This window comes from Cetorhinus maximus, chromosome 23 (assembly GCF_964194155.1).
Source record: "Cetorhinus maximus chromosome 23, sCetMax3.hap1.1, whole genome shotgun sequence".
In the NCBI taxonomy this organism is placed as follows: domain Eukaryota; kingdom Metazoa; phylum Chordata; class Chondrichthyes; order Lamniformes; family Cetorhinidae; genus Cetorhinus; species Cetorhinus maximus.
This window is the reverse complement of record NC_135901.1, coordinates 59,241,204-59,256,576: the sequence shown is the minus strand read 5'-3', so window position 1 is coordinate 59,256,576 and position 15,373 is coordinate 59,241,204.

Below are 15,373 nucleotides of genomic sequence, written 5' to 3'. Positions count from 1 at the left end.
ATTAAATCTGGAATTGAAAGTGAGTCTCAATAAGGGCAACAATTCAGCCATTGTCGATTCTCATAAAATCCCACCTGGTTCACTAATGTCCTTTCGGGGAGGAAATCTGCTGTCCTTACCTGGTCTGACATGTGACTCCAGATCCACACTGAAATGTGGCTACTGTTAAATACCCTCTGAAATGGTGTGGCAAGCACTTGCTTCAAGGGCAACAAATGCTGGCCCTGCCCACATTCCATGAAAGAAAGTTTTTAACATCACCGCCACTGAATGGTTACAATTTCGGAAGGAAGTGAAGACAGAGGGTCCAGAAAAGATGCAAGAAAACGGTTCCCCTTCCAAGGATAACAAACCAACTTCACCTCGCCTAATTGAAGTTCCGATCTCTCGTGAATCTTTCCTCCACACTCTCACATTCTTCCTAAAGCTCAGAATAGGACACAATGCTGCAGTTGGGTCCAAAGCAGTGTTTTATTCAGGTTTATTCTAACTTGGTTGATTTTGTACTTTATTCCCGTATTCATAAAGCCCAGGATTCCACATGCTTTATTCACTGCTTTCTCAGCCTGCCCCGCCATCTTCAATGATTTGTGCACATAAAGCCCCACATTACGCTGCTCCTGCACCTTTTTACACTTGTACCCTTTATTTTATATTGCCTCTCCTTGTTCTTCCTACCAAAATGAATCATTTCACACCCTCTGAATGAAATTTTATCTGCCACCTGTCTGCCCTTTCCACCATCGTGTCTATGTCCTCTTGAGGTTTATCACCATCCTCCCGACTGTAAAGAAAACTTGAAAATTTGGTGTCGTTTGCAAATTTTGAAATGCAGCCCTGCACACACAAGTCTAAATCATTAATATATATCAAGAAATCAGTGGTCTGACGACCGACCCCTTGTGATCCCACTGTATACTTTTCCTCAATTTGAAAAAGCAGCCGTTCACCATGCATGTTGTTGCCTGTCACACAACCAATGCTGCCTCTGCCCAATGGATTTTAACTCTGCTGACAAGCCTGTTACTTGGCACTGTATCAAATGCCGTTTAGCAGTTCATGTGCATATCAACCGTGTTACGCTCATCAAAATTCTCTGTTGCCTTATCAAAAAGTTAAGAAATTTAGTTCAACACGATTGTCCTGAACAAATTGTACAAGTGACCTAATTTTGACCTGAATTGCCGCTTCTAAATGCTTTCCCACACAAGAGGTTAAACTGACTGGTCTGTCAATGCTGGGTTGACCCTTCCATTTAAGATTACTAAGGATTTAATATTAGTGCCAGGAAGTGTGGGGAAATCGTGAGGAGTTGTGAAATTGTAACATTTAAAAACACTGATAACAGATAAATAGCTCAATAAATAATCAGTTTTCAAGACATAAAGTACAGATAAATTAATTTATGAATAACTGAATTGAATTATTAATAATGTCAGGTAGAGTGCTTGGAATGGAGAAACGAAAATTACTGTAATGCTTAAAACATGAAATGAAAAGATGAAAAACTGGAAACACTCAGCAGGTCTGGAAGAATCTGTAGAGAGAGAAACAGAATTAACGTTTCAGGTCTGTTAGCCATTGAAAAGGGGAGGTGGAAGAGGAACAGAAGGGAAGGTCTATGAAAGGCTGCAGGGCGAGAGAGATTAACTGACAAAAGGCTTCATAATGCAAGGTCAAAAGGAGTGGTAATGGGACTATTAAAAACACAAAAGCTGTTTCGAGATAAGGTGTGAATGGCACGATAACAACAGTCTGAATGCAATGGGAAGAAAATGAGAGAAATAAGAAAGGAAAACTAGGACTCAAAGAAATAAGGAACAAATGAGGGCAGAGATAATTACTTGGTTAAACAGGGATCCAGGGACAAAAGCAGAAGGTAGGATTCACTTTGAATGGAGCAGCAGGATAGAGACAAGTCAGAGAATCATAGAATGGTTGTAGCAAAAGAAGGAGGCCGTTCAGCCAGTCGTGTCTGTATTAGGCCCCTGAAGGGACAATTTACCTAATGCCACCTCCCTGCCTTTGCCCCCTAGCCCTGCAATTAAACAAAATTGAACAATTCTTAATCAAAACTTGTATGAAACAAGGTGTTTACGCGAAGGGACAACAGAAAAAAAGAAAAGCAACTTGGTTACAGAGTGTATCGGGGCTGGGGAGCAGCATAATGTACCTGCGCAGGTCAGTGAGGATCCCCAAGGTCCATCAGCTGTCTGCATGCAGTGTTTAGTGGGCCCTGGGGGAGGGGAGGATGGAACCATTTGGGACACAGCACAGGCAGGAGGTCACCCCTCCCCCACTATCATGGTAACACGAAGGACTCACCTTGGACTGTCCCACACCTGGGCCGGGCGGGGTCAAGGTGCAGGAAGCTGCAAGCTGGTAGGTTGAGCTGTGAACTGGGCGGAGTTTGTCCCCTTCACTGTCAGGGCTGACGGCCTGAAGGTGCTGGGGATATGGTTCGCAGGGACCAGGGCATGCGTTAGAAACTGGAAGGAGCGAGTGTCTATGGTGAAAAGGAAACTGGGCATGTGGGAGCGACGCTCCCTCTCCATTGCGGGTAAGAACCTGGTCATCAGGTGTGAGGCACTCTCGCTGTTGCTGTACGTGGCGCAGGTCTGGCCCATTCCACACTCCTGCATGGTGGCGATCACCCGAGCCATCTTCCACTTTATCTGGAGGTCAAAAATGGATCGTGTCCGCAGGGACGCGATGTACAAGCCTCTAGATAAAGGGGGAAAAAACGTGCCCAACATCGGCCTCATACTGATGGCCACCTTTGTGTGTGGCTGCATCAAGCGGTGCGTAGACCCTCAGTACGCAAACACCAAGTGTCACTACGTGCTGAGGTTCTACCTGTCCCCGGTGTTGCGAAGGATGGGTCTGGCCACGCTGCCGTGGAACGCTCCAAGTGTTGGACCGTGCCGTACCACCTGTCCCTCGTGGAAAAATTTATGCAGAAAAACCCCTTTGACCACAAGTCCATCTGGCAGTGGTCAGCACGTAACGTCTTAGAGGCCCTGAGGGAAAAGGAGAGGGTGGATCCTGTGGGATGGTTCCCCGAGCAGACTGTCAAAGTCATTTGGCAGAATGCCTCATCGCCAGAACTTTCCAACAAGCACCAAGACGTGGCTTGTCTGGTGGTGAGAAAGGCCCTCCCCGTCAGATCCTTCCTACACGCCAGGAGTCTCACCCCCTCTGCACGTTGCCCTCGAGGTGGCTGTGGTGGGGAAGAGACCGTTGTTCACCTCCTTGTAGATTGTGCCTTTGCAAAGAAGGTCCGGAGAGAGATGCAGTGGTTGCTGTCGAGGTTCATCCCGAGCAGTTCTGTGACACAGGACTCTGTGCTCTACGGGCTGTTCCCAGGGACACACACCGAGACAAACATCAACTGCAGCTGGAGGATCATCAACTCGGTGAAAGACGCGCTTTGGTCTGCCCGAAACTTGTTGGTCTTCCAGCGCAAAGAGTTGTCCCCGACCGAGTGTTGCAGACTGGCACAATCCAAAGTCCAGGACTACGTGCTGAGGGACGCACTAAAGCTTGGGGCAGCCGCTGCAAAGGCGCAATGGGGAAGGGTCGCTGCCTAAGAGCTTTCTGCCACAGCGCACGGAGGGACTGGGAACTGTTTAAATCCCCTCGGGCTGTACAGCTCAAAATGAATGTCTGCAAATGATTGTAATATTGTTTGTTCTGATGCACCTGGTGATACATGTTGTAAAAGTTGAACCTGACTGTACCTTTGTAATGGTGTTTTTGAAATGGTTTGGAATGTGGTTGAAGATATTTTATGAATAAAGTATATTTTTGCAAAAAAAGAAAAATCACGACTTTAATAAAGACTTCCTAGACAAACCTCTGGGTTCTGAGTGTTCACTCCGTTTTTCTGCGACAGATGGCGACGAGGATGGGATCCGACTGAAGTCCAGTGGCCCCTTAAGTTGGAGAGGTATTTGAAAACCTGGACCGTCGGATCTTTGAAAAAGAACCCTCGCGGAGAAAGGGAGAGACTCTCCTAAATTGGTGAGAATACGAACTGCATCCTAGCTGAAAGGGGGAGTGCAGTTAAATAGCGTCCCAGCTACCTCTTAAGTTGGAGAGGTGGCCTCTTAAGTTGGAGAGGTGAAAGGGGGACGAACAAGCATCCTAGCTGCAAGGGGGAGTGCTTGAAAAAGGGTAGCTACCGACCGAAAAGATTTGAAAGTCCCAAGGATTTGGAAAAATTGTTGAGGAATTCTTAAACACCGGTTGGCGCATAGGTAGGCAAAACGCACTGCACTGTTTAATTGTGTTTCCTTTCCAGATAAAATGGGAAATCGTGGCAGCAGAGAGGCATCTGCCGCATCTCCGGCTCCACGGGAATTCAAAAACAGACCAAAGCCAGAACCCAAATCGGGAACTTTGAAGATGGGCAAGAGAACGGAAAAACGCATGAAAATGGTAACCAGGGCTCGGCAGAAGGTAGGAGATCTGCTGGTCCCTCCGGGGTCGCCAGCTGACGTTGTTATAACAGAACCGGGAGAGGACAGGTATGCGGAGCCTTTTAGCAGTGACTTATATGGCTGGACACAAGGGGAATGGCCGTATGGCTGCAGTTTTAAAATACCCCTCATCAAGACCTGGTGGGATGGAGTTGCGAATGGGGCCGGAGATCCTACTTGGGATTTTAATTATATGCTGGGTTGTTTTGAAAAATGGATGGAGGTAGCAAAGCGGCATCAGCCCCCCAAACAAAAGAGTAAACAGGAGGGTTTGGCTTCTGATAATGAGACCCCGACCAACCGAGGGGGTACCCCTGATACCACCCTAAAGGAGAAAACTCCCGCTCCAGAGCCTGAAAACCCCTCTGCCCCTCCTCCTTATCCCACTAACTGCGGACTACTGGGGCCTTATCCCCAGTTCCCTAGACTCATGTCGCCCGTTTCTGACAGCCCTTGTCAGCCTCCTCTACCTGATACCCTGACAGAAGAACTAATAGAGATGGTAGCGGCTTGGAGACAGTGTAATAAAGTACCGAGACCGGGTGCGGAAGCTGGAGCAGAGGCAGAAGCGGGTCCGGGACCATCAAATCCAGTCCCAACTGACGACCAGCGTAAACACCCTTCCCGATTCAGGGGGTCGGAATCTGATAGTGAAAGTAAGAAAGTGACTCAGCTAAATGGAGCCATCACGCGAAGCCTCTCTAGACAGATAGCAGCTGACTCTGCCTCTCATGCATTTCAGGCCCCTAAAATAATGATTGGAGACATGGCCGGACTTAAACCTTGGACCCCAGCTGAGGCTCGCGCCATGGTAGCCGAGGCACCCAACCCCATTAAGCATCCCGCAGCCTTCCTCAATTGGTTGGAGCAAATGTGTGCAATTTATCAACCCCTTCCAGGCGACTTACAAGCCTTATTAAAATTTGCTTATGGCAGCTCCTGGGCCACATTCCGGTGCCACCTGGGGAAAATGGGGATTGGCGGTCCGATGATGGTCAAGCTGACACGGGAAATGAAAGTTTAGAGCATTGGTTACGAGGGAGGGGACGTATTGCAATTATGGGGGCAGCACAGAGACATGGGGGCCTGAGGGAAGTAACTCGGTGTTTGCAGAAGAAAGATGAGGGCGCCCCTGATTTTATTGCCAGATTCAGTAATACCTGGGAAGAGTATGCAGGTGTTCCCTTGGAGGGCAACGGGCCCTTGGCTATTCAGACGCTGCTGAACTGTATGCTGCCCCAACAAGCCCAGGCCTTTAAGATGCGAAATCTAAATTGGCAAACTAAGCGCTGGTCCGAAATTACCACTACCTTGGTCAATATGGACTGTGAGGGACTGTTTGCTAGCCCCCGGGAGGGCCCCAAACAACAAAAGACCCAATTCTATCGTCAGGAATAGGGCAGATGTAAGGGACAGGCTAGGGGTCTGAGACAGGACAAATCCCAAGACATTTGCCGTAAATGCGAAAGGGCACTGGGCCAGGGACTGCCCATCTACTCCCCCCAAGGAGCCTGCTATGCCACACAGGCAGCCGATAACTGCGGTTCCCTCCTTTAGTTATAATAACCCTTTTCCACAAAATTAGCGGGGCCCAGGGGAGGTTATGGTACAGGGAGCGGTTATATCACTTTCCCAAGACTCGGAAGCACAACCTATGGTAACCCTTAGAATAGGAGATACTCATTTACGAGCCTTGGTGGACACTGGCGCTACCTTGTCCTCTGTACCTCCCTCCCTGTGATTGCCCCTTAGTCAGAACAGGGTAGTGACTGTGGGAGTGTCTGGGGTCCCTTTATCAGAGACCCTATCGAAACGGGTTGTTTTATCATTAAAAGACAACCGTGTAGAGGAGACACTGATAGTATCATCAACCACTCCCTTACCCCTGCTAGGACACCAGACCCTGTGCAAATTAGGAGCCACTATCTACTGTACCCCTCAGGGCATGTATATGGAGGTACCCTCGCCCCAGACCCATCAGCTAATGTCCCTACTCCTTACCACCGAAGCTGAGCCCGAACCGACCTTATACTGCTGGCAACTTTAGGGTAACACTTATGCGGCAAAGATGGGCCGCTTGTGGCAGGAAATTGATAAGCTGCCGTTTTTAACTCCTGTTTGGACTCTGAAAAGCCTGTTACAGGTGATACAGTATTACTCTCGCTTACACTGTACAGCGTGGATTACAATGAAAGATGACCCTGAGTATCACCAAAAGGCCAATGCACTTGCAGGACAGTTAACCTCCGTCAGCCCCGACCGCTACATTTATTTCGGGGAAGCGGGCATAGGGCTCCCGGTGCACCTAACCACAGAGCAGCAGCCCCTGTTCCGTATGGACCTTGATTCAAGCCCCACTTGACACTCGCTATTCGGCCCCTCTTCCTGGCAAAGCACATAGGTCCCATGATTAAACGGTTACAGTCGGCCTCTACCTCTGAATGCATTGGATCTTTTGAGTGGTTTGGACCTGCTGAGGGTAGAATATACCTCCCTGGTATTTCCTGTCAGTTAATCGACCCTCTTGCTGAATTTCAGCGGCAGCAGGCCCCTGAGCAGCCCAGCCTCGTTGGCCCTCCAGCCTTGGACATAATCAATAGCGATTTGTGGGCCCTGCACAATACTCATGTAGGCCGAGTGCTCACTGCCCCGGACCACCGTGTCATACTACGAAAGGATGATGTGCTGCCCTGCGTTCGACAGTACCGACTGACCCCTGAAGCTGAGGCAGGCATCGCATCAGTCATAGACTCCCTGCTCCAACAAGGGGTTCTCAAGCCTACTGTCAGCACCTGTAACACACCAATACTGCCTATACCTAAAGTTGGACGGCCAGATGAATGGCGTTTTGTGCAGGACTTGCGAGCTGTAAATAACATCGTGATTCCCATAGCCCCGGTGCTGCCCGATGTAAATGTGATTCTATCCTCTATCCCGTCTGAAGTTGCGGTCTACACTGTAGTTGACTTGTGTTCTGCATTCTTCTCTATCCCTCTCCACCCTGGATAGCCAGTATTTGTTTGCTTTTACATATAAAGGACGACAATATACCTGGACACGGCTTCCCCAAGGGTATACAGAGAGCCCCGCTGTGTATGCAGCTGCTGTGAAATGTGATTTGGAAGAATGCTGTCTGAATGGAAACTCTACCCTGATACAATATGCTGATGACCTTTTAGTGGCCTCACCTACCCTGGAAGACTGTGTAGAGGACTCAGTGACTTTGCTCCAATTCTTAGCTACAAGAGGCCACAGGGTATCGAGGTCTAAACTACAGTTCTGCCAGTCACAAGTCTAGTACCTGGGATTCACCTTGAGGGCTGGAACTCGGCAAATAGGACCTGAGCGAGTACAGGCTATCCTACGAATACCCCCTCCTAAGACTAAAAAGGAAGTCCTTTCTTTTCTAGGCATGGTTGGCTATTGTCGACAATGGATACCCGATTATCGCCTGCATGATGCTGTCCTCTGTGCTGCTACTCTGAAAGAAGCACCCGCACGCGTTCAATGGACTCCAGAACGGGAGTCAGCATTCCGAGCCCTCAAGACAGCTGTAACAACAGCCCCGGCTTTGGGGCTACCTAACTATGCGCACCCTTTTCAGTTGCACGTCTGTGAGAAGGAAGGAATCTCCACGGGAGTGCTTACACAGGACCATGGAGGAGGAAGGAGGTCAGTTGCTTACTACTCTACGGTTCTCCCTGCTGTAGTACTGGGAATGCCTGCTTGTCTCCGTGCCATCGCAGCCACCACTGCCATGGTCGAAAAGTCTTTACCGTTGGTCCTCGACCACCCTTGTCAGGTGCGAGTACCCCATGCTGTCATGTTACTTTTAAACTCCGCCACTACACAACATTTTACTGCCTCACGACGTACAGGATACGGAGTAATTTTGCTATCACACCCCAATTACACCTACTGCCGATCACCTGCAATTAATCCTGCCACCTTTGTGCCGGAGCCCTCAACTGATGCAGAGCATGGCTGCCTCACAGTGGTCGAACAGTCCACTTCCCCCAGGGTGGATCTGCGGATAGACCCCCTGCTCGATCCGGATGTTATCTTTTACACTGACAGCTCTTCTCATCGACCAAGAGACTATTTATTCCTCGCCGGTTATGGCATCGTGGACCCGCACCACACTGTGGAAGCCTATGCATTGCCCCCTGGCACTTCAGCGCAGGCAGCGGAACTTATTGCCCTCACCCGAGCCTGCATCCTGGCCGGTGATCAGGCAGCCAATATTTACACCGATTCCCGCTATGCCTTTGGTGTTGTGCATGATTTCGGACAGATATGGAAAAATCGGGGTTTTATTACATCAGCGGGAAAGTCCATCAAGCATTCCCAACTTGTATTAAACCTCCTCGAAGCAATTCAATTGCCCAAGCACCTGGCAATTATTAAATGTGAAGCACACACTAATTTAACTGATGATGTCTCCAAAGGGAATGCCCGCGCTGACCAGGCAGCCAAAGGAGTAGCTGCCGCACAAGTACCTCTCCTGCAAGCTCTCCGCGTCTCCAGCCACCCTCCCATCCCTGTTTTAGAGTCTTCTGAACTACAGATAGCGCAACAAAACTCTACTCAACAGGAAAAGCGGACATGGGAACGGGCACAATGCAGTACTAAGGAAGGATTTTGGTTTCATCCGGATGGACGGGTGGTCCGTCCCCGAAGTCTGTTTTTGCCCCTGTATTGCCTAGTGCATGCACAGGCACACATGAGCAAAGGAGGGATGCAACATGCGATTAACCAACAATGGTTTGCGCCAGGCATAACCCCAACCATACAAAAAATCACTCGCTCTTGTTCAATTTGCCAGCAGAATAACAAAGGGCCAGCAGCCAAGTATGATCACCTCCCGATGCTCAAGATACCCTTCGAAAATTTACAGATTGATTTTGTACATATGCCCCCGGCCTTGGGATATAAGTATATGCTAGTGATAGTGGACATGTTCACCCGAAGCTTATCCCACACGAAAAGATGATGCTCGAACGGTAGTGAAAATATTGTGGAAAGAAATAATACCTAGATACGGAATACCTATGGGAATAAATAGTGACCGAGGGACTCACTTTACCGGAGAGATAGTAAAAGACTTAGCGCAGGTTATGGGATTTCAGTGGGAATTGCATATTCCCTACCAGCCAAAGTCCTCAGGGATGGTAGAAAGGGTAAATGGGGAATTTAAAAACGCCCTGTCTAAAGTTTGTCAGGATAATAAACTTTCGTGGCCAGAAGCACTCCCAGTAGTGCTTTATGCTATGCGAAATAGAAACAATAGAGCCACTGGAATAACGCCCCATGAAGCTCTTATGGGACATCCTATGACTACTGGAGCCCAGCCCCCTGTATGTGCCGAAAAATTAGCCTTAGTTTGGAACGATGAACAGACTTTGGCTTACGCCCAAGCACTATGCAAAACTGCAGCTGAATTGCATGAGAGAGTAAGGTGGGCTCAGGTGACCGCAGAAGATACTCCTATACACAACTTCCAGCCAGGTGATCAAGTGTATGTAAAAAATCTAAATAAAGACTCTCTTTCTCCTAGGTGGAAAGGACCCGACCTCGTGTTGCTAACAGCTCGGTCAGCTTTGAAGGGAAGGAAGACTGGATCCATGTCACCCGCTGTAAAAAACATTGTCTGGCGACAGTATAGCAACTGTTACTAAGTGATTTAACTTGCATTATGTATAGGATATTGTTATTTGTTATATTCCGCAGAGTATGCCCAAGGGACCCTCACCCAAACACCTTTTTGTTTCTATGCCGCACCTATGCTAGAGAGGTAGGTCAGGGTGCCTGTAGGATATGTGCCCAGACTCCCCAACATGGGGGAGAGACGGGTAATTGGCGTGCTGTTCCTCTAAATGACACTGAGTATGCTGACGTTCGAACTTTGGATATTGTAACACCGCAGCACAATATGTTTCGGGGTTGGTTCCGTCGCTCTCCACCTGCCAATGGGTGGAACTACACAGAACATGGGATTAGAATTAGACCCCCGTTAGAGCCGGTAAACGCCACCTGCTGGTGTTCCAGCCTTACACTGAGCACTTATGATCTGGGATGAAGCTCCTGTCATACTACAGTATCATACATCTTTGACCTATCTGTCCGAAAGCCCGCCGGTGCTGAACATCCACCAGACCCTCTTAATGGTACATATTGGCTTTGTGGAGATAAAGCTTACCCCTGGTTGCCTGGGATGCCTCAGCTGTCCTTTTTCTCTAACATGTCTGTAGGAAATTCGGAAAAGAACAAAACCACTCCCACCTGGAGTGGCTGTTGCTACCTAGCATACTTAAATCCCTATCTTCGCCATATAGGTAAATCAGATATGCACCCACATTGGCGCCTACATCGCCGTGGCATCTCGAAATCTGAACGATTCTGGATGATTGCTTTGCCCCCTTATGGATCAGCTCGTAATTTACGTGAAATTATCAACCTGGCAGCTGCGCTTGAAAAAGTCGCTAATTCAATGGCTGATGCTCTGATTAAAACACAGAAGCAGATCTCAGCCAGCACCACTGAAATGATAGCATTACGCCTAACCGTATTACAAAACAGGATGGCCCTTGACTTCCTTCTAGCTGAAAAAGGTGGCACTTGTGCTATGATAGGCTCAGAGTGCTGCACTTCAGTCCCCGATGTCTCTGAAAATATCACTGACTTTGGAAAGCATGTCATGGACAAGGTACAAGAAATAAAGAAGGCTGGGGAAAGTTCGAGCGATTTTTATAAAAAAGATTCTCAGTGGTCTACAATACTAGGTTGGTTTTCTGGTTGAGGAAGTTGGTTGCTATACTTTTTAATTGGGATAGTCGTAGCATGTATCATAGGGTGCTGTGCGTGTGTTACTTTACGGATTTGCTGCTCCCAGATTATCAATAGTGTCTCCACTGGATTAGGGGGTGCCCCAATCATTCCCCAAATGATGCGCACTGGCCCCAGCGAAGCCCACTGGTGGGGAGAGAAAGTTTACCCCGCCAGGGACCGGCCTTTTCCTCATGGTTATGAACCCCCGTATGATGATGAAGATATTATTCCTCACTGGTGTTAATCTAAAAGAAAAGATTAACAAGGAGGGACAGTGGAGGAATAAAATATGTGTGTAATTGGGGATGAAATAAAATACACATATAATTGTGAATGAAATAAAATACACGTATAATTGTGAATGAAATAAAATACACATACAATTGTGAATGAAATAAAATACACCTATATTTGTGAGAGAAATAAACTTAAAATACATGTATAATGTAATTTACTGTAGACTGTCCCCAAACAGTCACGCAGCCAGCACATAAATTAGCAAATCAAAGGGCCAGTGCTACCTTCCCAGACTAAGGGGCTCCGGATGTCAGATACGGTGGCAAAATCTAAGAGAAAAAAACTATTGTGAGTGTGCATTGCCCAGGATATGTAACCAATTATCACTGTCTATTTGCTAAACCATTGACATTGTCCTGTCTATTTGCTAAACCATTGACATTGTCCTGTCTATTTGCTAAACCATTGACATTGTCCTGTCCATTTGCTAAACCATTGACATTGTCCTGTCCATTTGCTAAACCATTGACATTGTCCTGTCTATTTGCTAAACCATTGACATTGTCCTGTCTAATCGTGAAACCATTAACACTGATTGCTATTTTTTGAAACCATTTGAAACTATTGTAATTGCCCAAGTTTCTGTCACGAATCTTTTGCTTTATCTATGTGTGTAAAGAGGTGCTAGGCCTGCTGAGTTTTTCCAGGTAATTCTGTTTTTGTTAGGCAGAGACTGGTTCGCTCCGTTGTATGCAACTAGGCTCTCCGTGATATCACGACTTTAATAAAGACTTCCTAGACAAACCTCCAGGTTCTGAGTGTTCACTCCGTTTTTCTGCGGCAGATTCTGTGGTGACAAGTGGTCCTCGTGTTTTTATCTGAGACAGGCCTCAGCCCAGTCATTTGCCCCGAGTGTTGATGTGATGGTTCAAGCGAAGAGATGCCGGGTACCGGGAGCAGCAGGAACAATAAATAAAACGAAGGTGTCAGTAAATACTGATATAGTTTATTTGTATCTAGTTCCATTTTTATAAATTCTGCTGAATGTGGCCCTCACCCAGTGTCAGGATATTGGATCAGAGCCACCATGGAAAATGAATTTGACACTGGTGAGATAGACAATGTCAACCGGATCCTCAGTATCTCTAACCTCCTCCAGCCCCACAACCCTTCCTGTAAATACAAGGTGGTGTTCTTGGATTACACCCTGAGATAGACAATGTAATTATATTTTAACCTTTATTCTTCAAGTAAAGTATCTCTCGTCGGGCTGTTCTCAAGGTTGCGCAAGATGAAACCAAACAGTGATTTATTTGTACTTCTTGCAGTTTAGTTACTGTATTCACTGCTCATGATGTGGTCTGCTCTACATTGGGAAGACCAAACACAGATTGGGTGATCACTTTGTGGAACAACCTCCGTTCAGTCTGTGAGCTTGACCCTGAGCTTCCGGTCACTTGTCATTTTAATTCTCCGCCCCACTCCCACTCTGACCTCTCTGTCCTTGGCCTCCTGCGGTGTTTCAATGAAGCTCAATGGGGACTCGAGGAACAGCAGCTCATCTTTCAATTCGGCACTTTACAACCTTCCACACTCAACATCGAGTTCAGCAGTTTCTGCACCAACAGTGAGTTGTCAGGATCTGGAACATTCTACCTGGAAAGGTGCTGGAACCTGATTCTATCAGGAATTTTAAAAGGGAGTTGACAGGGATTTGGGATTGAGGAACTTACAGGGTTACAAATAGAAAGTGGGTGTGTGGGACGAATACAACTGCTCTTTCAAAGAGACAGCACAAGCACAAAGGGTTGAATGGCCTCCTTCTGTGCTCTAAGTTTCGATGATTCTAGGAGTTGGCCATTTAGCCCCTCGAGTCTGTCCCACTATGCAATCAGATCACGGCTGATCTGTGACCCTTTGTCTCCTGTCCCTTGATTTATACCTTGTGTTAGGAAGGATCTATCAATGCCAGATTGAAACTGAACATTGATCAAGCATGAACTGCTAATTCAGGAAGAGAATTCCAAACTTCTCCCAACTTTTTCTGAAGAAGATTTTCCTAATCTCATCCCTGAAAGTTCTGGCTCTAAGTTTTAGACTATGTTCCTCAGTCCTGGATTCCCCAACCAATGGAAATTGTTCCCTTCTATCTACCACACCATGTCCAATTTATATCATGAAAACTTCGAGAAAATCCTCCCCAAACTTCTAAATTCCAGGGAATACAAACCTCGCCGTGAGATGATGAATATTGGCAGAATGAATAGGGTACTCAATGGTACAGTCCTAAAGGGTGTGTAGGGACTGGGGGACCTGGGGTTGATGTGCATACACATTTGAAGGCGAAAGGACATATTGAGAGAGCAGTACGCAAAATATATGAGATCGTGGGCTTCATAAGCAGATTTAATGTGTATAAACACAGGGAAAATAAGCTGACCCGTCATAAAGCTCTGGTTAGGTCACAACAGGAGTATTGCATCCAGTTCTGGTCTCCACACTTTAGGAAAGGGGTGAGGGTCCTTGAGAGGATGCGGAGGAGATTTACCAGAATGGTTCCAGGAAGAAGGGAATTCGGTTACAAAGTGAGATTGGAGAATCTGAAGTTGTTCTTCTTGGAGTTACAGAGTTGAGGGGAGATTGGATAGAGGTGAACAAGATTGTGACAGGTTAAGATAAGGTGGACAAAGAAAATGTTGTTTCCATCTGGTGATGGTACAAAGATTAGGGGGACACAGATTCAAGGTTATGGGCAAAAGATACAGGGCAAATGCAGGGAGGAATATTTTACACAACATGTGGTAATAACCCAGAACTCACTGCCTACGAGCAGGCTGGAAGCAGACATGATAAATGCTTTAAAATTAAATTGGACCAGCATTTAAGAGAAATAAACATGCAGGGGGTTGAAGACACAGCGGGGCAATGAGACAGACTGGACTGCTCTACAGAGAGCTGGCATTGACTCAGTGGGCTGAATGGCCTCTATCTGTGCTGTAATTACTCTGATGCATTTGTTTGACCACTCCTCATAATTTAACCCTTGGAGTTCAGTTGTTATTCAGGTACATCTGCACTGCTCTCCCACTAAGGCCAATATGTTCTATCCTTCCTAAAGTGTGATGCCCAGAACTGAACACAGTATTCCTGTCCTGATGAAATTTCATGTTGACTCGAAACATTAACTCTGTTTCTCTCCACAGATGCTGCCAGGCCTGCTGAGTACTTCCAGCATTATTTATTTTTATTACAGTGGTTCAGGTGCAGTCTAACCAGGATTTTGAAAATGTCGGTGGTTTTCCCACAAACAGAACAAACCTTTTTCCTTCCACAGTCAAAGTCCGATGATATTCAGGACCTGAGGAATCGAGTGACTCTGTTAGATCTTGATGTGAAGTTTGGTTTGAGTTTCCCATCTGCAAATCCGTCCCATTGAAAATCCTGTACAAAGGACATTATAAAAATCCATCCCTGTCAGTCCAGGATAGAAATTAAGAGACAAACATTTCTCTGGGTTGGAGTTTGCTGTGTGTAAATCCTCCCCTTCTAACCCCCTGTAAAAGGAGTTTCCAAACACTGGGTGTAAACTGGGCTCCGGGAGTTTGTAATCCGGGTTTGGAGTCCTACACCGGGTGTTTGTGAACCCTCCCAGTCCACCCTCCGGCTCCACTCCTCTCCTGCACTCGGCCCTTTCTCACCCGCTGGACTTTCAACCCGGCCGCCTTGATCCCGATCCCCACCCGCGCTGCGCATGCTCCAATTCAAGCCCGGCCACGCCCCTCATTCACTCCGATTGGCCGGAGGAACAGCCGCTCCCGCTGGTCCTC